This window comes from Carassius gibelio, chromosome A6, assembly GCF_023724105.1.
Source record: "Carassius gibelio isolate Cgi1373 ecotype wild population from Czech Republic chromosome A6, carGib1.2-hapl.c, whole genome shotgun sequence".
NCBI lineage: Eukaryota > Metazoa > Chordata > Actinopteri > Cypriniformes > Cyprinidae > Carassius > Carassius gibelio.
The window spans coordinates 11914444-11940092 of NC_068376.1; the positions used below are offsets into that span (position 1 = coordinate 11914444).

The 25649-nt window shown below is 38.9% G+C and overlaps 1 protein-coding gene and 1 long non-coding RNA gene across 2 annotated transcripts in view; one reads left to right on the forward strand and one right to left on the reverse strand.

The window, feature by feature from the left end:
- srp68 (signal recognition particle 68) overlaps positions 1-25649 on the reverse strand; it is a 125128-nt gene that overhangs the window by 91535 nt on the left and 7944 nt on the right. The window lies entirely within an intron of this gene.
- LOC128016229 (uncharacterized) lies at positions 2341-16918 on the forward strand. Its single transcript, XR_008184093.1, has 3 exons — positions 2341-3181; positions 5212-6205; positions 16442-16918. It is a non-coding gene; the product is annotated as an uncharacterized LOC128016229 (long non-coding RNA).

Here is a 25649-nt window from a genome sequence, read left to right on the forward strand (position 1 = left end):
CTAAAAAACAAAAGATTTCTGTTGTGAATGGCATTAAACTGCAAAAAAAAAAAGGGGTAATATAATCACACATGCATTAGATCTGTATTTTTTCTAAACAATCATGCAAAATTTAACAGATATTAGGTAAAAAAGAACACTGTAATATTTATAAAGCTTCAAAACCCAGTGTTGAATAAAAAATTGCAATTATAACCACTAGATGTCACCGGAAGACCACTAATGAGCTCAGTAAAGACTAAAACATTACAGTTTATGGGCTTGTTGAGGGATTCATCTAGAAAAAAAATGTATATTACTATTATTTAATATTACTGTTCAAGCATTTCAGATCACATTGAGTCAAAGTTTACCAATTTATTCATACAGATATATCTAATGTTTATAATTATGCCAGATTATGATTGCAATGAAACCTGAAAAATGACATAGAAGCCCATAAAAACAGAAGACTTGCAATAGGTTTTATCACCCATCATTTATTTTAATTATCTATATATATAACAAAATGTGTGCATCTGTGTGTGGGTTTAAGCATGCTTATTGAGTATTAATATACTAGTTTAAACATTTCATGTTTGTGTGTGTCTGTAATTCTGTTCTATTCTTTTACTGTCAGCCATATCTATGTTATTTAAAATCAGTGCAGTACTATTATCTAGACTGTGAAATTATACATAAATTGCGTATGCTTCTTTGGAATGAAATTAAGACAACATATAACAGTTATAAAGGTTAAAGAGACAGTGTTGTATGATAAATTGCATTTACGACCACTAGATGTCACTGGAAGACCACTAATGGGCTTTGCAGAGATATAGCCTCAGACTCATTTTGTGAAGATGCCTGACATCTGAAGCAGCGCTGTACAAAAACGGTTTCGTCTATTGACACGAAATCCATAACTTTTTGTCAGCACGGTCTGAAGATGATCTGATTCAATTTTGGTGAAAATCAGACAAACGGTTGAGGATGAGTTTAAAAAAAAAAGGTTTTCAACATGAATCAAAATGGCGGACAGGAAGTTTTGCTTAATATGACATAATTGGTATGTATGTTGTCGGCATGTCCCAAGGAACATTTTGAGACATGTTTCATGATAATAGGCTAATGCAATCAAAAGTTATTAGCATTATTGGAAATGTAATAATTAGCGGTTATTGATTGGTTTATTACTCTTGACCAATAGGTGGCGCTGTGACCAAAATGATGTGGCGTGGTCAATGTGATGTGACAATGTCACATATTAAGTTTTGTGTAAATATCTCCAACCTTTGCAGAGATACAGCCTCAGATGCAGTTTGGCATCTTTCCAGCAAATTCGTTGGTACGCTAATTGAAAACGGTTACGTGTATCGACACAAATTCCATAACTTTTTGCCAGCATGGTCTGAAGATGATCCAAATCAAATTTGGTGAAAATCTGAGCAACGGTCTAGGAGGAGTTCGAAAAAGTAGGTTTTCAACATGAATCAAAATGGCGGACAGGAAATTTTGCCAAAATTGACAAATGGGGTATCGGTGTTCTCGGCATGACCCAAGGAATCTATCAACATAAGCTTTGTTACAATAGGCTAATGTATGCAAAAGTTATTAGCATTTTTCGAAAAATCGTTATAACTATTGATCACAAGGTGGCGCTGACCCCAATTTTTTTGTGTACATTCAGGGCATGGAGCCGGACATTTTTGTAATTATTTGCGAAACGATACGGAACTTCATTCTTAAGATACAGCAATTTACAACTAAATTCAAAATGGCCGACGCCCAAAATGGCCGAATTGGGAAAATTCGGTATCATTCGACTCGGAATGATGCACTGAATCTAAAGACACCACTTTTGTGATTTTTGGCAAAACCGTTCAGAAGTTATGAGCAAAAACATGCATTTTTCATATCTCCTGACCACTAGGGGGCACAGCGCCGAAACACTGCAGGTAGTCCCAGGGAATGGTTGTTATAAGACCCACCAAGATTGGTCTCAATAGGCCAAACCGTTGCGGAGATATAGCCTCACGTTCACGTTTGCGTGCTTTTCGAAGAATTCGTTCATGAGCTATTCGGAAACGGTTTGAGAAATCAACTTGAATTCCATAACTTTTTGCCAGCATGGTCTGAAGATTATCTGATTCAATTTTCGTGACAATCGGTGCAACGGCCTAGGACGAGTTCGAAAAAGTAGGTTTTACGAACAATTGACGATAGCGAAAAAACTAAGCCTTGCGATTTTTGAATTTCGGTGTCCATTCGACTCGGCATGAGCCAAGGAATCACAGGAAAAAAGAATTTTCATTTTGTGGCTTACGGTTCAAGAGTTACTAGCATCAAGTTTTTGAAAGTTTAGACAATTGGTGGCGCTAGAGAGTTTGAGTTAGAGACTTCAAATTTGCTATGGTTAATGTTCAGACAGTCCTCTATTAGTGTGCCAAATTATACAACTTTCCCGCAATCGGTTCTATGGGCTACCATAGACTTGGGGTGGAAGAAGAGGAAGAATAATAATAATAAATATAGCTGCAAGCAGCAATTACGGGGCCAAGCACTCCAACGGCAAATGTAGGAGCTAAGCATCGCATGAAGCATCACACCAAATACATTAATGAGCAATAACTGCAATTTTGGAATTATTGTATTTGAAATGGCAAAAAAAAAACAAAAAAAACAATACCACCTCTAGTAGCATGATTACTTGGCTTATCAAGCTTGACCAATAGGTGGCACTGTTATAAAATCAATTTGGTGTACTCTGTGTGACTTTTCAATGACACACACAAAGTTTGGTGTCAATATGCCAAAGCATTCCAGGGATACAGCCTCAAGTGTCATTTTCTCATTGTGCCTCAAATTCGTCGATGTGGTATGCGAAAACGGTTTTGTCTATCGACTCAAAATCCATAACTTTGAATCAGTATAGTCTGAAGATCATTTGATTCGAATTTGGTGAAAATCGGACATACGGTTGATGAGGAGTTCGAAAAAATATGTTTTCAACATAAATCAAAATGGCGGACCGGAAGTTCAGCTTACTGTGGTATATTTGGTATCTATGTTATCGGCATAAGCCAGGGAATATTTTGAGCCCAGTTTCCTTCAAATAGGCTAATGCAATAAAAAGTTATTAGCATTTTAAAAAGTGTAATTACTCATGGTTAATGAATGGTTTATTACTCTTGACCAATAGGTGGCGCTGTTACCAAATTTATGTGGCATGGTCAGTGTGAGGTGGCGATGACGCATACAAAGTTTGGTGCAAATATGTCAAAGTGTTGCAGAGATACAGCCTCAAATGCATTTTGGCACCCTTCCAGCAAATTCGTTGATGCGCTAAATGAGAACCGTTACGTATATCGACACAAATTCCATAACTTTTTGCCAGCATGGTCTGAAGATGATCCAAATCAAATTTGGTGAAAATCTGAGCAACGGTCTAGGAGGAGTTCGAAAAAGTAGGTTTTCAATATGAATCAAAATGGCGGACAGGAAATTTTGCCAAAATTGACAAATGGGGTATCGGTGTTCTCGGCATGACCCAAGGAATCTATCAACATCAGTTTTGTTACAATAGGCTAATGTATGCAAAAGTTATTAGCATTTTTCGAAAAATCGTTATAACTATTGACCACAAGGTGGCGCTGCCCCCAATTTTTTTGTGTACATTCAGGGCATGGAGCCGGACATTTTTGTAATTATTTGCGAAACGATACGGAACTTCATTTTTAAGATACAGAAATTTACAACTAAATTCAAAATGGCCGACGCCCAAAATGGCCGAATTGGGAAAATTCAGTATCATTCGACTCGGAATGATGCACTGAATCTAAAGACACCACTTTTGTGATTTTTGGCAAAACCGTTCAGAAGTTATGAGCAAAGACATGCATTTTTCATATCTCCTGACCACTAGGGGGCACAGCGCCGAAACACTGCAGGTAGTCCCAGGGAATGGTTGTTATAAGACCCACCAAGATTGGTCTCAATAGGCCAAACCGTTGCGGAGATATAGCCTCACGTTCACGTTTGCGTGCTTTTCGAAGAATTCGTTCATGAGCTATTCGGAAACGGTTTGAGAAATCAACTTGAATTCCATAACTTTTTGCCAGCATGGTCTGAAGATTATCTGATTCAATTTTCGTGACAATCGGTGCAACGGCCTAGGACGAGTTCGAAAAAGTAGGTTTTACGAACAATTGACGATAGCGAAAAAACTAAACCTTGCGATTTTTGAATTTTGGTGTCCATTCGACTCGGCATGAGCCAAGGAATCACAGGAAAAAAGAATTTTCATTTTGTGGCTTACGGTTCAAGAGTTATTAGCATCAAGTTTTTGAAAGTTTAGACAATTGGTGGCGCTAGAGAGTTTGAGTTAGAGACTTCAAATTTGCTACGGTTAATGTTCAGACAGTCCTCTATTAGTGTGCCAAATTATACAACTTTCCCGCAATCGGTTCTATGGGCTACCATAGAAGTGGGGTGGAAGAAGAGGAAGAATAATAACGCCAACAAACACAATAGGTGCCTTCGCACCTTCGGTGCTTGGCCCCTAAATATAGCTGCAAGCAGCAATTACGGGGCCAAGCACTCCAACGGCAAATGTAGGAGCTAAGCATGGCATGAAGCATCACACCAAATACATTAATGAGCAATAACAGTAATTTTGGAATTATTGTAATTGAAATGGCAAAAAAAAAATCATAATACCACCTCTAGTAGCATGATTACTTGGCTTATAAAGTTTGACCAATAGGTGGCACTGTTATGAAATCAATTTGGTGTACTCTGTTTGACTTTTCAATGACACACACAAAGTTTGGTGTTAATATGCCACAGCATTCCAGAGATGCAGCCTCAAGTGTCATTTTGTCATTGTGTTTCAAATTCGTCGCTTTGGTATGCGAAAACGGTTTTGTCTATCGACACAAAATCCATAACTTTGTGTCAACATAGTCTGAAGATCATCTGATTCGAATTTGGTGAAAATTGGACATACGGTTCATGAGGAGTTCGAAAAAGTAGGTTTTCCACATAAATCAAAATGGTGGACCGGAACTTCAGTAAACACTGGCATATTTGGTATCTATGTTATCGGCATAAGCCAGGGAATATTTTGAGCCCAGTTTCGTTGCAATAGGCTAATGGACTAAAAAGTTATTAGCATTTTAAAAAGTGTAATTACTCATGGTTAATGAATGGTTTATTACTCTTGACCAATAGGTGGCGCTGTTACCAAATTTATGTGGCATGGTCAGTGTGAGGTGGCGATGACACATACAAAGTTTGGTGCAAATATGTCAAAGTGTTGCAGAGATACAGCCTCAAATGCATTTTGGCACCCTTCCAGCAAATTTGTTGATGCGCTAAATGAGAACCGTTACGTATATCGACACAAAATCCATAACTTTTTGCCAGCATGGTCTGAAGATGATTCACGTCAAATTAGGTGAAAATTGGGCTAACGGTCTAGGAGGAGTTCGAAAAAGTAGGTTTTCAACATTAAGCAAAATGGCGGACAGGAAGTAAGGCCAATTTTCACATTATTGGTATCAATACTCTCGGCATGACCCACAGAATATAGCGAGACCATTTTAATTTTAATAGACTAATTTATTCAAAAGTTATTAGCGTTTATGTGATATTTCATTATAACTATTGGCCACAAGGTGGCGCTGCCACCAAACTTTTTGAGTACCTTCAGGGCATGGAGCCGAATATTTTTGTAATTATTTGTGAAACGATACGATGCTGCGTTCAAAAAATACAGCATTTTGAAACATAATTCAAAATGGCCGACGCCTAAAATGGCCGACACAGGAAAATTGGATATCATTCGACTCGACATGACTCACTGAATCTAAAGAGACCAGTTGTGTGATTTTTGGCCAAACCATTCAGTAGTTATAAGCCAAAATATGCATTTTTCATATCTCCTGACCACTAGGTGGCGCTGTGTCGAAACACAGCAGGTAGTCTCAGTTCATGCTTGTTATAACACACGCCAAGTTTGGTCTCAATATGACAAACCGTTGCCGGGATATAGCCTCACGTGCATGTTTGCGTGCTTTTCGTCAAATTTGTTTACGTGTCATTCGACAACAGTTGGACGAATCAACTTGAATTCCATAACTTTTTGCCAGCATGGTCTGAAGATGATCTGAGCCAATTTTCGTGGCAATCGGACTAACCGTCTAGGACGAGTTCGAAAAAGTAGGTTTTTCGAATAATTGAAAATAGCGAAAAAACTAAACCTTGCGATTTTTGAATTTTAGGGTTCATTCGACTTGGCCTGAGCCAAGGATTCAGAGGAAAAAAGAATTTCCATTTTCTGGCTTACGGTTCAAAAGTTATTAGCATACAAACATTGAAAGTTTGGACAAGTGGTGGCGCTAGAGAGTAGGAGTTAGAGGCTTCAAATTTGCTATAGTTAATGTTGGGACTGTCCTCTATCAGTGTGCCAAATTATACAACTTTCCCGCAAACGGTTCTATGGGCTGCCATAGACTTGCGGCGGAAGAAGAAGAAGAAGAAGAATAATAATAACGCCAACGAAAACAATAGGTGCCTACGCACCTTCGGTGCTTGGCCCCTAATAAATATAGCTGCAAGCAGCAATAACGGGGCCAAGCACTACAGAAGCAAGCTTCAGACGAACGGCAGGAATGAGTAATTAAGACAGTTTTAAGATTATTTTAGGCAAAATGGCTTGAAAACAATCAACACAACAACTAGTAATAGGATTTATTGGCTTATCACGTGTAACCAATAGGTGGTGCTGTTACCAAATTAGTTTGGAACGGTCAGTGTGAGGTGTCGATGACACATACAAAGTTTGGTGCAAATATGTCAAAGCTTTGCAGAGATACAGCCTCAAATGCATTTTGGCACCCTTCAAGCAGATTTGTTGATGCGCTAAATGAGAACCGTTTCGTATGTCGACACGAAATCCATAACATTTTGCCAGCATGTTCTGAAGATGAGCCACGTCAAATTTGGTGAAAATCTGACAAACGGTCTAGGAGGAGTTCGAAAAAGTAGGTTTTCAACATTAATCAAAATGGCGGACAGGAAGTTCAGCCAAATAAGGAAAACTTTGTATCTATGTTCTCGACTTGACCCAAGGAATCTACAAAGACCAGCGTCATGTCAATAGCCAGATTTATTCAAAAGTTATTAGCCTTTACGTAAATTGAGTTATAACTTTTGACCACTAGGTGGCGCTGTTTCAAAATATTTTGAATACCTTCAGGGGATGGTGTTGTTGGCACATTCTGAGTTTCGTAATATTACACCAATGCATTTGTTTAGTATAGCATTTTATTTCACAAAACTGTATTGAAGTCAATGAGAATTTCATGTTTTGTTCTATTATAGCGCCACCAAGAGGCTCAGTCCCACCATTTTTTTTATGTGTGCTCAGAGTGAGCCCATACATATGTGTGTCAATTTTGGTGAAAATATCTCAATTCACTTCAGAGTTATAGACATTTATATGAAAAAGCACGTAAAAAATGACTGACTCTTGACTTTGATTGAATATTACTACCCCTTACTATCAATATTTTGGCATTTGGGCATTGGCGTATAGCTATCGACCTATGTTTCCGAACTTCTGATGGTGGTTTCGTCTCGATCAGACAAGCGGTTTCGAAGATATAGCCAAATGTTTTTTAAGCGCTAAATCACAACGCTACACAAACCGAAAGGCAAAACCTAGCATGTTTGGTATCATAGGACTCGGTAAGGTTTCAGGAGTCCAATTTGATGAGTCTCGTGAAAATAAGTCAACCACACCCAAAGTTATAAGCATTTAAAAAACAGAAGATCACCACTAGGTGGCGCTGTTTTGAAATTTCTCACGCTCCTTCAAGACATTGTGCTGATGAACCATACCAAGTTTCGTAACAATCTGCTGATGCGTTCTTAAAATACAGCATTTTAGCGCAAAATTCAAAATGGCCGACAGTCAAAATGGCCGAAATGGTCAAATTGGATATCAGTCGACTCGGCATGTTGCCCTGAATCTAAGAAGACCAATGTTATGATTTTTGGACAAACTGTTCAGAAGTTATAAGCAAAAATAGCAGTTTTTCATATCTCCGGATCAGTAGGTGGCGCTGCGCCCAATCACAGCATGTTGCCTCAGGTCATGCTTGTTATGACATGTACCAAGTTTGGTCTGAATAGGATAAGTCGTTGCCGAGATACAGCCTTATGACTGTTTTTGTAAGCACTACATAAAATTTGTTAGAGCGTTTATCGAAAACGGTTTGACGAATCAATTTGATTTGCATAACTTTTGGTCAGCACTGCCTGAGGATGATATGGTTCAATTTTCGTGTGAATCGGACAAACCGTCTAGGACGAGTTCGAAAAAGTAGGTTTTTAAAGAAATTCAAAATGGCGGTCATATTTCTATGACGGAAATGACTTCGTAGGGTGCAATCGAATCGGCATGAGCTCAGAAATTAGAGGAAAAAAGAATTTCGTTGATTGGCCTTAGGGTTAAAAAGTTATTAACAAAATTAAAGTGAAATTTTGGACAGTTGGTGGCGCTAGAGGGATTGACTTAGACACACCAAAATTGGTGTACTTAATGTTGGCACTGTCCTCTATCAGAATGTCAAACCATTACAACTTTCCCGCATTCGGTTCTATGGGCTGCCATAGACGCCCAGTCGGAAGAATAATAATAATAATAATAAATATAGCTGCAAGCAGCAATTACGGGGCCAAGCACTCCAACGGCAAATGTAGTAGCTAAGCATCGCATAAAGCATCACACCAAATACATTAATGAGCAATAACAGCAATTTTGGAATTATTGTATTTGAAATGGCAAAAAAAAAAAAACACCAATACCACCTCTAGTAGCATGATTACTTGGTTTATCAAGCTTGACCAATAGGTGACACTGTTATAAAATCAATTTGGTGTACTCTGTGTGTCTTTTCAATGACACACACAAAGTTTGGTGTCAATATGCCAAAGCATTCCAGGGATACAGCCTCAAGTGTCATTTTCTCATTGTGCCTCAAATTCGTCGATGTGGTATGCGAAAACGGTTTTGTCTATCGACTCAAAATCCATAACTTTGAATCAGTTTAGCCTGAAGATCATTTGATTCGAATTTGGTGAAAATCGGACATACGGTTGATCAGGAGTTCGAAAAAGTATGTTTTCAACATAAATCAAAATGGCGGACCGGAAGTTCAGCTTACCGTGGTATATTTGGTATCTATGTTATCGGCATAAGCCAGGGAATATTTTGAGCCCAGTTTCCTTCAAATAGGCTAATGCATTAAAAAGTTATTAGCATTTTAAAAAGTGTAATTACTCATGGTTAATGAATGGTTTATTACTCTTGACCAATAGGTGGCGCTGTTACCAAATTTATGTGGCATGGTCAGTGTGAGGTGGCGATGACACATACAAAGTTTGGTGCAAATATGTCAAAGTGTTGCAGAGATACAGCCTCAAATGCATTTTGGCACCCTTCCAGCAAATTCGTTGATGCGCTAAATGAGAACCGTTACGTATATCGACACAAAATCCATAACTTTTTGCCAGCATGGTCTGAAGATGATGCATGTCAAATTTGGTGAAAATTGGGCTAACGGTCTAGGAGGAGTTCGAAAAAGTAGGTTTTCAACATTAAGCAAAATGGCGGACAGGAAGTAAGGCCAATTTTCACATTATTGGTATCAATACTCTCGGCATGACCCACAGAATATAGCGAGACCATTTTAATTTTAATAGACTAATTTATTCAAAAGTTATTAGCATTTATGTGATATTTCATTATAACTATTGGCCACAAGGTGGCGCTGCCACCAAACTTTTTGAGTACCTTCAGGGCATGGAGCCGAATATTTTTGTAATTATTTGCCAAACGATACGATGCTGCGTTCAAAAAATACAGCATTTTAAATCATAATTCAAAATGGCCGACGCCTAAAATGGCCGACACAGGAAAATTGGATATCATTTGACTCGACATGACTCACTGAATCTAAAGAGACCAGTTGTGTGATTTTTGGCCAAACCATTCAGTAGTTATAAGCCAAAATATGCATTTTTCATATCTCCTGACCACTAGGTGGCGCTGTGTCGAAACACTGCAGGTAGTCTCAGTTCATGCTTGTTATAACACACGCCAAGTTTGGTCTCAATATGACAAACCGTTGCCGGGATATAGCCTCACGTGCATGTTTGCGTGCTTTTCGTCAAATTTGTTTACGTGTCATTCGACAACAGTTGGACGAATCAACTTGAATTCCATAACTTTTTGCCAGCATGGTCTGAAGATGATCTGAGCCAATTTTCGTGGCAATCGGACTAACCGTCTAGGACGAGTTCGAAAAAGTAGGTTTTTCGAATAATTGAAAATAGCGAAAAAACTAAACCTTGCGATTTTTGAATTTTGGTGTCCATTCGACTCGGCATGAGCCAAGGATTCAGAGGAAAAAAGAATTTCCATTTTCTGGCTTACGGTTCAAAAGTTATTAGCATACAAACATTGAAAGTTTGGACAAGTGGTGGCGCTAGAGAGTAGGAGATAGAGACTTCAAATTTGCTATAGTTAATGTTGGGACTGTCCTCTATCAGTGTGCCAAATTATACAACTTTCCCGCAATCGGTTCTATGGGCTGCCATAGACTTGCGGCGGAAGAAGAAGAAGAAGAAGAAGAAATATAGCTGCAAGCAGCAATTACGGGGCCAAGCACTCCAACGGCAAATGTAGGAGCTAAGCATCGCATGAAGCATCACACCAAATTCATTAATGAGCAATAACAGCAATTTTGGAATTATTGTAATTGAAATGGCAAAAAAAAATTATAATACCACCTCTAGTAGCATGATTACTTGGCTTATCAAGCTTGACCAATAGGTGGCACTGTTATAAAATCAATTTGGTGTACTCTGTGTGACTTTTCAATGACACACACAAAGTTTGGTGTCAATATGCCAAAGCATTCCAGGGATACAGCCTCAAGTGTCATTTTCTCATTGTGCCTCAAATTCGTCGATGTGGTATGCGAAAACGGTTTTGTCTATCGACTCAAAAGCCATAACTTTGAGTCAGCATAGTCTGAAGATCATTTGATTCGAATTTGGTGAAAATCGGACCTACGGTTGATGAGGAGTTCGACAAAGTAGGTTTTCAACATAAATCAAAATGGCGGACCGGAAGTTCAGCTTACCGTGGTATATTTGGTATCTATGTTATCGGCATAAGCCAGGGAATATTTTGAGCCCAGTTTCCTTCAAATAGGCTAATGCATTAAAAAGTTATTAGCATTTTAAAAAGTGTAATTACTCATGGTTAATGAATGGTTTATTACTCTTGACCAATAGGTGGCGCTGTTACCAAATTTATGTGGCATGGTCAGTGTGAGGTGGCGATGACACATACAAAGTTTGGTGCAAATATGTCAAAGTGTTGCAGAGATACAGCCTCAAATGCATTTTGGCACCCTTCCAGCAAATTCGTTGATGCGCTAAATGAGAACCGTTACGTATATCGACACAAAATCCATAACTTTTTGCCAGCATGGTCTGAAGATGATGCACGTCAAATTTGGTGAAAATTGGGCTAACGGTCTAGGAGGAGTTTGAAAAAGTAGGTTTTCAACATTAAGCAAAATGGCGGACAGGAAGTAAGGCCAATTTTCACATTATTGGTATCAATACTCTCGGCATGACCCACAGAATATAGCGAGACCATTTTAATTTTAATAGACTAATTTATTCAAAAGTTATTAGCATTTATGTGATATTTCATTATAACTATTGGCCACAAGGTGGCGCTGCCACCAAACTTTTTGAGTACCTTCAGGGCATGGAGCCGAATATTTTTGTAATTATTTGCGAAACGATACGATGCTGCATTCAAAAAATACAGCATTTTAAATCATAATTCAAAATGGCCGACGCCTAAAATGACCGACACAGGAAAATTGGATATCATTTGACTCGACATGACTCACTGAATCTAAAGAGACCAGTTGTGTGATTTTTGGCCAAACCATTCAGTAGTTATAAGCCAAAATATGCATTTTTCATATCTCCTGACCACTAGGTGGCGCTGTGTCGAAACACTGCAGGTAGTCTCAGTTCATGCTTGTTATAACACACGCCAAGTTTGGTCTCAATATGACAAACCGTTGCCGGGATATAGCCTCACGTGCATGTTTGCGTGCTTTTCGTCAAATTTGTTTACGTGTCATTCGACAACAGTTGGACGAATCAACTTGAATTCCATAACTTTTTGCCAGCATGGTCTGAAGATGATCTGAGCCAATTTTCGTGGCAATCGGACTAACCGTCTAGGACGAGTTCGAAAAAGTAGGTTTTTCGAATAATTGAAAATAGCGAAAAAACTAAACCTTGCGATTTTTGAATTTTGGGGTTCATTCGACTTGGCATGAGCCAAGGATTCAGAGGAAAAAAGAATTTCCATTTTCTGGCTTACGGTTCAAAAGTTATTAGCATACAAACATTGAAAGTTTGGACAAGTGGTGGCGCTAGAGAGTAGGAGATAGAGACTTCAAATTTGCTATAGTTAATGTTGGGACTGTCCTCTATCAGTGTGCCAAATTATACAACTTTCCCGCAATCGGTTCTATGGGCTGCCATAGACTTGCGGCGGAAGAAGAAGAAGAAGAAGAAGAAGAATAATAAATATAGCTGCAAGCAGCAATTACGGGGCCAAGCACTCCAACGGCAAATGTAGTAGCTAAGCATCGCATAAAGCATCACACCAAATACATTAATGAGCAATAACAGCAATTTTGGAATTATTGTATTTGAAATGGCAAAAAAAAAAAAAAAACACCAATACCACCTCTAGTAGCATGATTACTTGGTTTATCAAGCTTGACCAATAGGTGACACTGTTATAAAATCAATTTGGTGTACTCTGTGTGTCTTTTCAATGACACACACAAAGTTTGGTGTCAATATGCCAAAGCATTCCAGGGATACAGCCTCAAGTGTCATTTTCTCATTGTGCCTCAAATTCGTCGATGTGGTATGCGAAAACGGTTTTGTCTATCGACTCAAAATCCATAACTTTGAATCAGTATAGCCTGAAGATCATTTGATTCGAATTTGGTGAAAATCGGACATACGGTTGATCAGGAGTTCGAAAAAGTAGGTTTTCAACATAAATCAAAATGGCGGACCGGAAGTTCAGCTTACCGTGGTATATTTGGTATCTATGTTATCGGCATAAGCCAGGGAATATTTTGAGCCCAGTTTCCTTCAAATAGGCTAATGCATTAAAAAGTTATTAGCATTTTAAAAAGTGTAATTACTCATGGTTAATGAATGGTTTATTACTCTTGACCAATAGGTGGCGCTGTTACCAAATTTATGTGGCATGGTCAGTGTGAGGTGGCGATGACACATACAAAGTTTGGTGCAAATATGTCAAAGTGTTGCAGAGATACAGCCTCAAATGCATTTTGGCACCCTTCCAGCAAATTCGTTGATGCGCTAAATGAGAACCGTTACGTATATCGACACAAAATCCATAACTTTTTGCCAGCATGGTCTGAAGATGATGCACGTCAAATTTGGTGAAAATTGGGCTAACGGTCTAGGAGGAGTTCGAAAAAGTAGGTTTTCAACATTAAGCAAAATGGCGGACAGGAAGTAAGGCCAATTTTCACATTATTGGTATCAATACTCTCGGCATGACCCACAGAATATAGCGAGACCATTTTAATTTTAATAGACTAATTTATTCAAAAGTTATTAGCATTTATGTGATATTTCATTATAACTATTGGCCACAAGGTGGCGCTGCCACCAAACGTTTTGAGTACCTTCAGGGCATGGAGCCGAATATTTTTGTAATTATTTGCGAAACGATACGATGCTGCGTTCAAAAAATACAGCATTTTAAATCATAATTCAAAATGGTCGACGCCTTAAATGGCCGACACAGGAAAATTGGATATCATTTGACTCGACATGACTCACTGAATCTAAAGAGACCAGTTGTGTGATTTTTGGCCAAACCATTCAGAAGATATAAGCCAAAATATGCATTTTTCATATCTCCTGACCACTAGGTGGCGCTGTGTCGAAACACTGCAGGTAGTCTCAGGTCATGCTTATTATAACATACACCAAGTTTGGTCTCAATATGCCAAACCGTTGCTGAGATATAGCCTCAAGTGCATTTTTGAGTGCTTTTCGTCAAATTTGTTTACGTGTCATTCGACAACGGTTGGACAAATCAACTTGAATTCCATAACTTTTTGCCAACATGGTCTGAAGATGATCTGAGCCAATTTTCGTGGCAATCGGACTAACCGTCTAGGACGAGTTCGAAAAAGTATGTTTTTCGAAAAATTGAAAATAGCGAAAAAACTAAACCTTGCGATTTTTGAATTTTGGGGTTCATTCGACTTGGCATGAGTCAAGGATTCAGAGGAAAAAAGAATTTCCATTTTCTGGCTTACGGTTCAAAAGTTATTAGCATACAAACATTGAAAGTTTGGACAAGTGGTGGCGCTAGAGAGTAGGAGTTAGAGACTTCAAATTAGCTATAGTTAATGTTGGGTCTGTCCTCTATCAGTGTGCCAAATTATACAACTTTCCCGCAATCGGTTCTATGGGCTGCCATAGACTTGCGGCGGAAGAAGAAGAAGAAGAAGAAGAAGAATAACGCCAACGAAAACAATAGGTGCCTACGCACCTTCGGTGCTTGGCCCCTAATAATAACGCCAACAAACACAATAGGTGCCTTCGCACCTTCGGTGCTTGGCCCCTAAATATAGCTGCAAGCAGCAATTACGGGGCCAAGCACTCCAACGGCAAATGTAGTAGCTAAGCATCGCATAAAGCATCACACCAAATACATTAATGAGCAATAACAGCAATTTTGGAATTATTGCATTTGAAATGGCAACAAAAAAAAAAACACCAATACCACGTCTAGTAGCATGATTACTTGGCTTATCAAGCTTGACCAATAGGTGACACTGTTATAAAATCAATTTGGTGTACTCTGTGTGACTTTTCAATGACACACACAAAGCTTGGTGTCAATATGCCAAAGCATTCCAGGGATACAGCCTCAAGTGTCATTTTCTCATTGTGCCTCAAATTCGTCGATGTGGTATGCGAAAACGGTTTTGTCTATCGACTCAAAATCCATAACTTTGAGTCAGCATAGACTGAAGATCATTTGATTCGAATTTGGTGAAAATCGGACATACGTTGATGAGGAGATCGAAAAAGTATGTTTTCAACATAAATCAAAATGGTGGACCGGAAGTTCAGCTTATTATGGCGTATTTGGTATCTATGTTATCGGCATAAGCCAGGGAATATTTTGAGCCCAGTTTCATTCAAATAGGCTAATGCAATAAAAAGTTATTAGCTTTTTAAAAAGTGTAATTACTCATGGTTAATGAATGGTTTATTACTCTTGACCAATAGGTGGCGCTGTTACCAAATTTATGTGGCATGGTCAGTGTGAGGTGATGATGACACATACAAAGTTTGGTGCAAATATGTCAAAGTGTTGCAGAGATACAGCCTCAAATGCATTTTGGCACCCTTCCAGCAAATTCGTTGATGCGCTAAATGAGAACCGTTTCGTATATCGACACGAAATCCATAACTTTTTGCCAGCATGGTCTGAAAATGATACACCTCAAATTTTGTGAAAATTGGACTAACGGTCTAGGAGGAGTTCGAAAAAGTAGGTTTTCAACATTAAGCAAAATGGCGGACAGGAAGTAAGGCCAATTTTCACATAATTGGTATCAATGCTCTCGTCATGACCCACAGAATATAGTGACATCATTTTAATTTGAATTGTCTAATTTATTCAAAAGTTATTAGCGTTTATGTGATATTTCATTATAATTATTGGCCACAAGGTGGCGCTGCCACCAAACTTTTTGAGTACCTTCAGGGCATGGAGCCGAATATTTTTGTAATTATATGCGAAACGATACGATGCTGCGTTCAAAAAATACAGCATTTTGAATCATAATTCAAAATGGCCGACGCCTAAAATGGCCGACACGGGAAAATTTGATATCATTCGACTCGACATGACTCACTGAATCTAAAGAGACCAGTTGTGTGATTTTTGGCCAAACCATTCAGAGGTTATAAGCCAAAATGTGCATTTTTCATATCTCCTGACCACTAGGTGGCGCTGTGTCGAAACACTGCAGGTAGTCTCAGTTCATGCTTGTTATAACACACACCAAGTTTGGTCTCAATATGCCAAACCGTTGCCGAGATATAGCCTTACATGCATTTTTGCGTGCTTTTCGTAAAATTTGTACACGTGTCATTCGACAACGGTTGGACGAATCAACTTGAATTCCATAACTTTTTGCCAGTATGGTCTGAAGATGATCGGAGCCAATTTTCGTGAAAATCGGACTAACCGTCTAGGACGAGTTCGAAAAAGTAGGTTTTTCGAAAAATTGAAAATAGCGAAAAAACTAAACCTTGCGATTTTTGAATTTCGGGATTCATTCGACTTGGCTTGAGCCAAGGATTCAGAGGAAAAAAGAATTTCCATTTTCTGGCTTACGGTTCAAAAGTTATTAGCATATAAACATTGAAAGTTTGGACAAGTGGTGGCGCTAGAGAGTTGGAGTTAGAGACTTCAAATTTGCTATAGTTAATGGTGGGACTGTCCTCTATCAGTGTGCCAAATTATACAACTTTCCCGCAATCGGTTCTATGGGCTACCATAGACTTGCGGCGGAAGAAGAAGAAGAAGAAGAAGAAGAAGCAGAATAATAATAACGCCAACGATTACAATAGGTGCCTACGCACCTTCGGTGCTTGGCCCCTAATAATAACGCCAACAAACACAATAGGTGCCTTCGCACCTTCGGTGCTTGGCCCCTAATAATAACGCCAACAAACACAATAGGTGCCTTCGCACCTTCGGTGCTTGGCCCCTAATAATAATAATAAGAACGCCAACAAAAACAAGAGGGTCCTACGCACCTTCGGTGCTTGGCCCCTAATAATAACACCAACAAACACAATAGGTGCCTTCGCACCTTCGGTGCTTGGCCCCTAAATATAGCTGCAAGCAGCAATTACGGGGCCAAGCACTCCAACGGCAAATGTAGCAGCTAAGCATCGCATGAAGCATCACACCAAATACATTAATGAGCAATAACAGCAATTTTTGGATTATTGTAATTGAAATGGCTAAAAAAAATCATAATACCACCTCTAGTAGCATGATTACTTGGCTTATCAAGCATGACCAATAGGTGGCACTGTTATAAAATCAATTTGGTGTACTCTGTGTGACTTTTCAATGACACACACAAAGTTTGGTGTCAATATGCCAAAGCATTCCAGGGATACAGCCTCAAGTGTCATTTTCTCATTGTGCCTCAAAATCATCGATGTGGTATGCGAAAACGGTTTTGTCTATCGACTCAAAATCCATAACTTTGAGTCAGCATAGTCTGAAGATCATTTGATTCGAATTTGGTGAAAATCGGACATACGGTTGATGAGGAATTCGAAAAAGTATGTTTTCAACATAAATCAAAATGGCGGACCGGAAGTTCAGCTTACTATGGCATATTTGGTATCTATGTTATCGGCATAAGCCAGGGAATATTTTGAGCCCAGCTTCGTTCAAATAGGCTAATGCAATAAAAAGTTATTAGCATTTTAAAAAGTGTAATTACTCATGGTTAATGAATGGTTTATTACTCTTGACCAATAGGTGGCGCTGCTACCAAATTTATGTGGCATAGTCAGTGTGAGGTGGCGATGACACATTCCAAGTTTGGTGCAAATATGTCAAAGTGTTGCAGAGATACAGCCTCAAATGCATTTTGGCACCCTTCCAGCAAATTCGTTGATGCGCTAAATGAGAACTGTTTCGTATATCGACACGAAATCCATAACTTTTTGCTGCCATGGTCTGAAGATGATTCACGTCAAATTTGGTGAAAATTGGACAAACGGTCTAGGAGGAGTTCGAAAAAGTAGGTTTTCAACATTAAGCAAAATGGCGGACAGGAAGTATGGCCAATTTTCAAATAATTGGTATCAATGCTCTCGGCATGACCCACAGAATATAGCGAGACCATTTTAATTTTAATAGACTAATTTATTCAAAAGTTATTAGCATTTATGTGATATTTCATTATAACTATTGGCCACAAGGTGGCGCTGTCACCAAACTTTTTGAGTACCTTCAGGGCATGGAGCCGAATATTTTTGTAATTATTTGCGAAACGATACGATGCTGCGTTAAAAAAATACAGCATTTTAAAACATAATTCAAAATGGCCGACACCTAAAATGGCCGACACAGGAAAATTGGATATCATTTGACTCGACATGACTCACTGAATCTAAAGAGACCAGTTGTGTGATTTTTGGCCAAACCATTCAGAATTTATAAGCCAAAATATGCATTTTCCATATCTCCTGACCACTAGGTGGCGCTGTGTCGAAACACTGCAGGTAGTCTCAGTTCATGCTTGTTATAACACACACCAAGTTTGGTCTCAATATGACAAACTGTTGCCGAGATATAGCCTCACGTACATTTTTGCGTGCTTTTTGTCAAATTTGTTTACGTGTCATTCGACAACGGTTGGACGAATCAACTTGAATTCCATAACTTTTTGCCGGCCTGGTCTGAAGATGATCTGAGACAATTTTCGTGGCAATCGGACTAACCGTCTAGGACGAGTTCGAAAAAGTAGGTTTTTCTAATAATTGAAAATAGCGAAAAAACTAAACCTTGCGATTTTTGAATTTTGGGGTTCATTCGACTTGGCATGAGCCACGGATTCAGAGGAAAAAAGAATTTCCATTTTCTGGCTTACGGTTCAAAAGTTATTAGCATACAAACATTGAAAGTTTGGACAAGTGGTGGCGCTAGAGAGTAGGAGATAGAGACTTCAAATTTGCTATGGTTAATGTTGGGACTGTCCTCTATCAGTGTGCCAATTTATACAACTTTCCCGCAATCGGTTCTATGGGCTGCCATAGACTTGCGGCGGAAGAAGAAGAATAATAATAACGCCAACGAAAACAATAGGTGCCTACGCACCTTCGGTGCTTGGCCCCTAAATATAGCTGCAAGCAGCAATTACGGGGCCAAGCACTCAAACGGCAAATGTAGTAGCTAAGCATCGCATAAAGCATCACACCAAATACATTAATGAGCAATAACAGCAATTTTGGAATTATTGTATTTGAAATGGCAAAAAAAAAAAAAGAAAAACACCAATTCCACCTCTAGTAGCATGATTACTTGGTTTATCAAGCTTGACCAATAGGTGACACTGTTATAAAATCAATTTGGTGTACTCTGTGTGTCTTTTCAATGACACACACAAAGTTTGGTGTCAATATGCCAAAGCATTCCAGGGATACAGCCTCAAGTGTCATTTTCTCATTGTGCCTCAAATTCGTCGATGTGGTATGCGAAAACGGTTTTGTCTATCGACTCAAAATCCATAACTTTGAATCAGTATAGCCTGAAGATCATTTGATTCGAATTTGGTGAAAATCGGACATACAGTTGATCAAGAGTTCGAAAAAGTATGTTTTCAACATAAATCAAAATGGCGGACCGGAAGTTCAGCTTACCGTGGTATATTTGGTATCTATGTTATCGGCATAAGCCAGGGAATATTTTGAGCCCAGTTTCCTTCAAATTGGCTAATGCATTAACAAGTTATTAGCATTTTAAAAAGTGTAATTACTCATGGTTATTGAATGGTTTATTACTCTTGACCAATAGGTGGCGCTGTTACCAAATTTATGTGGCATGGTCAGTGTGAGGTGGCGATGACACATACAAAGTTTGGTGCAACTATGTCAAAGTGTTGCAGAGATACAGCCTCAAATGCATTTTGGCACCCTTCCAGCAAATTCGTTGATGCGCTAAATGAGAACCGTTACGTATATCGACACAAAATCCATAACTTTTTGCCAGCATGGTCTGAAGATGATGCACGTCAAATTTGGTGAAAATTGGGCTAACGGTCTAGGAGGAGTTCGAAAAAGTAGGTTTTCAACATTAAGCAAAATGGCGGACAGGAAGTAAGGCCAATTTTCACATTATTGGTATCAATACTCTCGGCATGACCCACAGAATATAGCGAGACCATTTTAATTTTAATAGACTAATTTATTCAAAAGTTATTAGCATTTATGTGATATTTCATTATAACTATTGGCCACAAGGTGGCGCTGCCACCAAACTTTTTGAGTACCTTCAGGGCATGGAGCCGAATATTTTTGTAATTATTTGCCAAACGATACGATGCTGCGTTCAAAAAATACAGCATTTTAAATCATAATTCAAAATGGCCGACGCCTAAAATGGCCGACACAGGAAAATTGGATATCATTTGACTCGACATGACTCACTGAATCTAAAGAGACCAGTTGTGTGATTTTTGGCCAAACCATTCAGTAGTTATAAGCCAAAATATGCATTTTTCATATCTCCTGACCACTAGGTGGCGCTGTGTCGAAACACTGCAGGTAGTCTCAGTTCATGCTTGTTATAACACACGCCAAGTTTGGTCTCAATATGACAAACCGTTGCCGGGATATAGCCTCACGTGCATGTTTGCGTGCTTTTCGTCAAATTTGTTTACGTGTCATTCGACAACAGTTGGACGAATCAACTTGAATTCCATAACTTTTTGCCAGCATGGTCTGAAGATGATCTGAGCCAATTTTCGTGGCAATCGGACTAACCGTCTAGGACGAGTTCGAAAAAGCAGGTTTTTCGAAAAATTGAAAATAGCGAAAAAACTAAACCTTGCGATTTTTGAATTTTGGGGTTCATTCGACTTGGCATGAGCCAAGGATTCAGAGGAAAAAAGAATTTCCATTTTCTGGCTTACGGTTCAAAAGTTATTAGCATACAAACATTGAAAGTTTGGACAAGTGGTGGCGCTAGAGAGTAGGAGTTAGAGACTTCAAATTAGCTATAGTTAATGGTGGGACTGTCCTCTATCAGTGTGCCAAATTATACAACTTTCCCGCAATCGGTTCTATGGGCTGCCATAGACTTGCGGCGGAAGAAGAAGAAGAAGAAGAAGAATAAATATAGCTGCAAGCAGCAATTACGGGGCCAAGCACTCCAACGGCAAATGTAGGAGCTAAGCATGGCATGAAGCATCACACCAAATACATTAATGAGCAATAACAGTAATTTTGGAATTATTGTAATTGAAATGGCAAAAAAAAATCATAATACCACCTCTAGTAGCATGATTACTTGGCTTATAAAGTTTGACCAATAGGTGGCACTGTTATGAAATCAATTTGGTGTACTCTGTTTGACTTTTCAATGACACACACAAAGTTTGGTGTTAATATGCCACAGCATTCCAGAGATGCAGCCTCAAGTGTCATTTTGTCATTGTGTTTCAACTTCGTCGCTTTGGTATGCGAAAACGGTTTTGTCTATCGACACAAAATCCATAACTTTGTGTCAACATAGTCTGAAGATCATCTGATTCGAATTTGGTGAAAATTGGACATACGGTTCATGAGGAGTTCGAAAAAGTAGGTTTTCCACATAAATCAAAATGGTGGACCGGAACTTCAGTAAACACTGGCATATTTGGTATCTATGTTATCGGCATAAGCCAGGGAATATTTTGAGCCCAGTTTCTTTGCAATAGGCTAATGGACTAAAAAGTTATTAGCATTTTAAAAAGTGTAATTACTCATGGTTAATGAATGGTTTATTACTCTTGACCAATAGGTGGCGCTGTTACCAAATTTATGTGGCATGGTCAGTGTGAGGTGGCAATGACACATACAAAGTTTGGTGCAAATATGTCAAAGTGTTGCAGAGATACAGCCTCAAATGCATTTTGGCACCCTTCCAGCAAATTCGTTGATGCGCTAAATGAGAACCGTTACGTATATCGACACAAAATCCATAACTTTTTGCCAGCATGGTCTGATGATGATTCACGTCAAATTTGGTGAAAATTGGGCTAACGGTCTAGGAGGAGTTCGAAAAAGTAGGTTTTCAACATTAAGCAAAATGGCGGACAGGAAGTAAGGCCAATTTTCACATTATTGGTATCAATACTCTCGGCATGACCCACAGAATATAGCGAGACCATTTTAATTTTAATAGACTAATTTATTCAAAAGTTATTAGCGTTTATGTGATATTTCATTATAACTATTGGCCACAAGGTGGCGCTGCCACCAAACTTTTTGAGTACCTTCAGGGCATGGAGCCGAATATTTTTGTAATTATTTGCGAAACGATACGATGCTGCGTTCAAAAAATACAGCATTTTGAAACAATTCAAAATGGCCGACGCCTAAAATGGCCGACACAGGAAAATTGGATATCATTCGACTCGACATGACTCACTGAATCTAAAGAGACCAGTTGTGTGATTTTTGGCCAAACCATTCAGTAGTTATAAGCCAAAATATGCATTTTTCATATCTCCTGACCACTAGGTGGCGCTGTGTCGAAACACAGCAGGTAGTCTCAGTTCATGCTTGTTATAACACACGCCAAGTTTGGTCTCAATATGACAAACCGTTGCCGGGATATAGCCTCACGTGCATGTTTGCGTGCTTTTCGTCAAATTTGTTTACGTGTCATTCGACAACAGTTGGACGAATCAACTTGAATTCCATAACTTTTTGCCAGCATGGTCTGAAGATGATCTGAGCCAATTTTCGTGGCAATCGGACTAACCGTCTAGGACGAGTTCGAAAAAGTAGGTTTATCGAATAATTGAAAATAGCGAAAAAACTAAACCTTGCGATTTTTGAATTTTAGGGTTCATTCGACTTGGCCTGAGCCAAGGATTCAGAGGAAAAAAGAATTTCCATTTTCTGGCTTACGGTTCAAAAGTTATTAGCATACAAACATTGAAAGTTTGGACAAGTGGTGGCGCTAGAGAGTAGGAGTTAGAGGCTTCAAATTTGCTATAGTTAATGTTGGGACTGTCCTCTATCAGTGTGCCAAATTATACAACTTTCCCGCAAACGGTTCTATGGGCTGCCATAGACTTGCGGCGGAAGAAGAAGAAGAAGAAGAATAATAATAAATATAGCTGCAAGCAGCAATAACGGGGCCAAGCACTACAGAAGCAAGCTTCAGACGAACGGCAGGAATGAGTAATTAAGACAGTTTTAAGATTATTTTAGGCAAAATGGCTTGAAAACTATAAACACAACAACTAGTAATAGGATTTATTGGCTTTTCACGTGTAACCAATAGGTGGCACTGTTACCAAATTAGTTTGTAATGGTCAGTGTGAGGTGACGATGACACATACAAAGTTTGGTGCAAATATGTCAAAGCATTGCAGAGATACAGCCTCAAACGCATTTTGGCACCCTTCCAGCAGATTTTTTGATGCCCTAAATGAGAACCGTTTCTTATATGGACACAAAATCCATAACTTTTTGCCAGAATGGTCCGAAAATGATCCACGTCAAATTTGGTGAAAATCGGACTAACGGTCTAGGAGGAGTTCGAAAATGTAGGTTTTCAACATTAATCAAAATGGCGGACAGGGAGTTCAGCCAAATAAGGTAAACTTTGTATTTTATGTTCTCGACTTGACCCAAGGAATCTAAAAAGACCAGCATGATGTCAATAGCCAGATTAATTCAAAAGTTATTAGCCTTTATGTAAATTGAGTTATAACCTTTGACCACTAGGTGGCGCTGTTTCAAAATATTTTGAGTACCTTCAGGGGATGGTGTTGTTGACACATTCTGAGTTTTGTAATATTACACCAATGCATTTGTTTAGTATAGCATTTTATTTCACAAAACTGTATTGAAGTCAATGAGAATTTCATGTTTTGTTCTATTATAGCGCCACCAAGAGGCTCAGTCCAACCATTTTTTTTATGTTTGCTCAGAGTGAGCCCATACATATGTGTGTCAATTTTGGTGAAAATATCTCAATTCACTTCAGAGTTATGGGCATTTATATGAAAAAGCACGTAAAAATTGACTGACTCTTGACTTTGATTGAATATTACTACCCCTTACTATCAATATTTTGGCATTTGGGCATTGGCATATAGCTATCGACCTATGTTTCCGAACTTCTGACGGTGGTTTCGTCTCGATCAGACAAGCGGTTTCAAAGATATAGCCAGATGTTTTTTAAGCGCTAAATCACAACGCTACACAAACCGTAAGGCGAAACCTAGAATGTTTGGTATCGTTGGACTCGGTAAGGTTTCAGGAGTCCAATTTGGTGAGTCTCGAGAAAATAAGTCGACCACACCCAAGGTTATAAGCATTTAAATAAGGATGATCACCACTAGGTGGCGCTGTTTCGAAACTTCTCACGCTCCTTCAGGACATTGTACTGATGACCCATACCATTTTTTGTAACAATCCGTTGATGCGTTCTGAAAATACAGCATTTTAGCACAAAATTCAAAATGGCCGACAGTCAAAATGGCCGAGATGGTAAAATTGGATATCAGTCGACTCGGCATGTTGCCCTGAATCTAACAAGACCAATGTTATGATTTTTGGACAAACTGTTTAGAAGTTATAAGCAAAAATAGCAATTTTCCATATCTCCGGACCAGTAGGTGGCGCTGCGCCGAAACGCAGCAAGTAGCCTCAAGTCATGCTTGTTATGACATGTACCAGGTTTGGTCTGAATAGGATAAGTCGTTGCCGAGATACAGCCTTACGACTGTTTTTGTAAGCGTTACGTAAAATTTGTTAGAGCGTTTATCAAAAACGGTTTGACGAATCAATTTGATTTGCATAACTTTTGGTCAGCACTGCCTGAAGATGACCTGGTTCAATTTTCGTGTGAATCGGACAAACCGTCTAGGACGAGTTCGAAAAAGTATGTTTTTAAAAAAATTCTAAATGGCGGCCATATTTCTATGACGGAAAATGACTGTATAGGGTGCAATCGAATTGGCTTGAGCTCAGAAATCAGAGGAAAAAAGAATTTTGTTGATTGGCCTCACGGTTAAAAAGTTATTAACAAAATTAAAGTGAAATTTCGGACAGTTGGTGGCGCTAGAGGGAATGTCTTAGACACACCAAAATTGGTGTACTTAATGTTGGCACTGTCCTCTATCAGAATGTCAAACCAAAACAACTTTCCCGCATTCGGTTCTATGGGCTGCCATAGACTCCCAGTCGGAAGAATAATAATAATAAATATAGCTGCAAGCAGCAATTACGGGGCCAAGCACTCCAACGGCAAATGTAGGAGCTAAGCATGGCATGGAGCATCACACCAAATGCATTAATGAGCAATAACAGCAATTTTAGGATGATTGTAATTGAAATGGCTAAAAAAAATTATAAATACAACCTCTAGTAGCATGATTTACTGGCTTATCAAAATTGACCAATAGGTGGTGCTGTTATCAAGTCAATTTGGTGTACTCTGTGTGACTTTTCAATGACACAAACAAAGTTTGGTGTCAATATGCCAAAGCATTGCAGAGATACAGCCTCAAGTGTCATTTTGGCATTGTGCCTCAAATTCGTCGCTGTGGTATGCGAAAACGGTTTTGTCTATCGATACAAAATCCATAACATTTTGTCAGGACAGTCTACAGATCATCTGAGTCAATTTTGGTGAAAATCGGACTAACGGTTGATGAGGAGTTCGAAAAAGT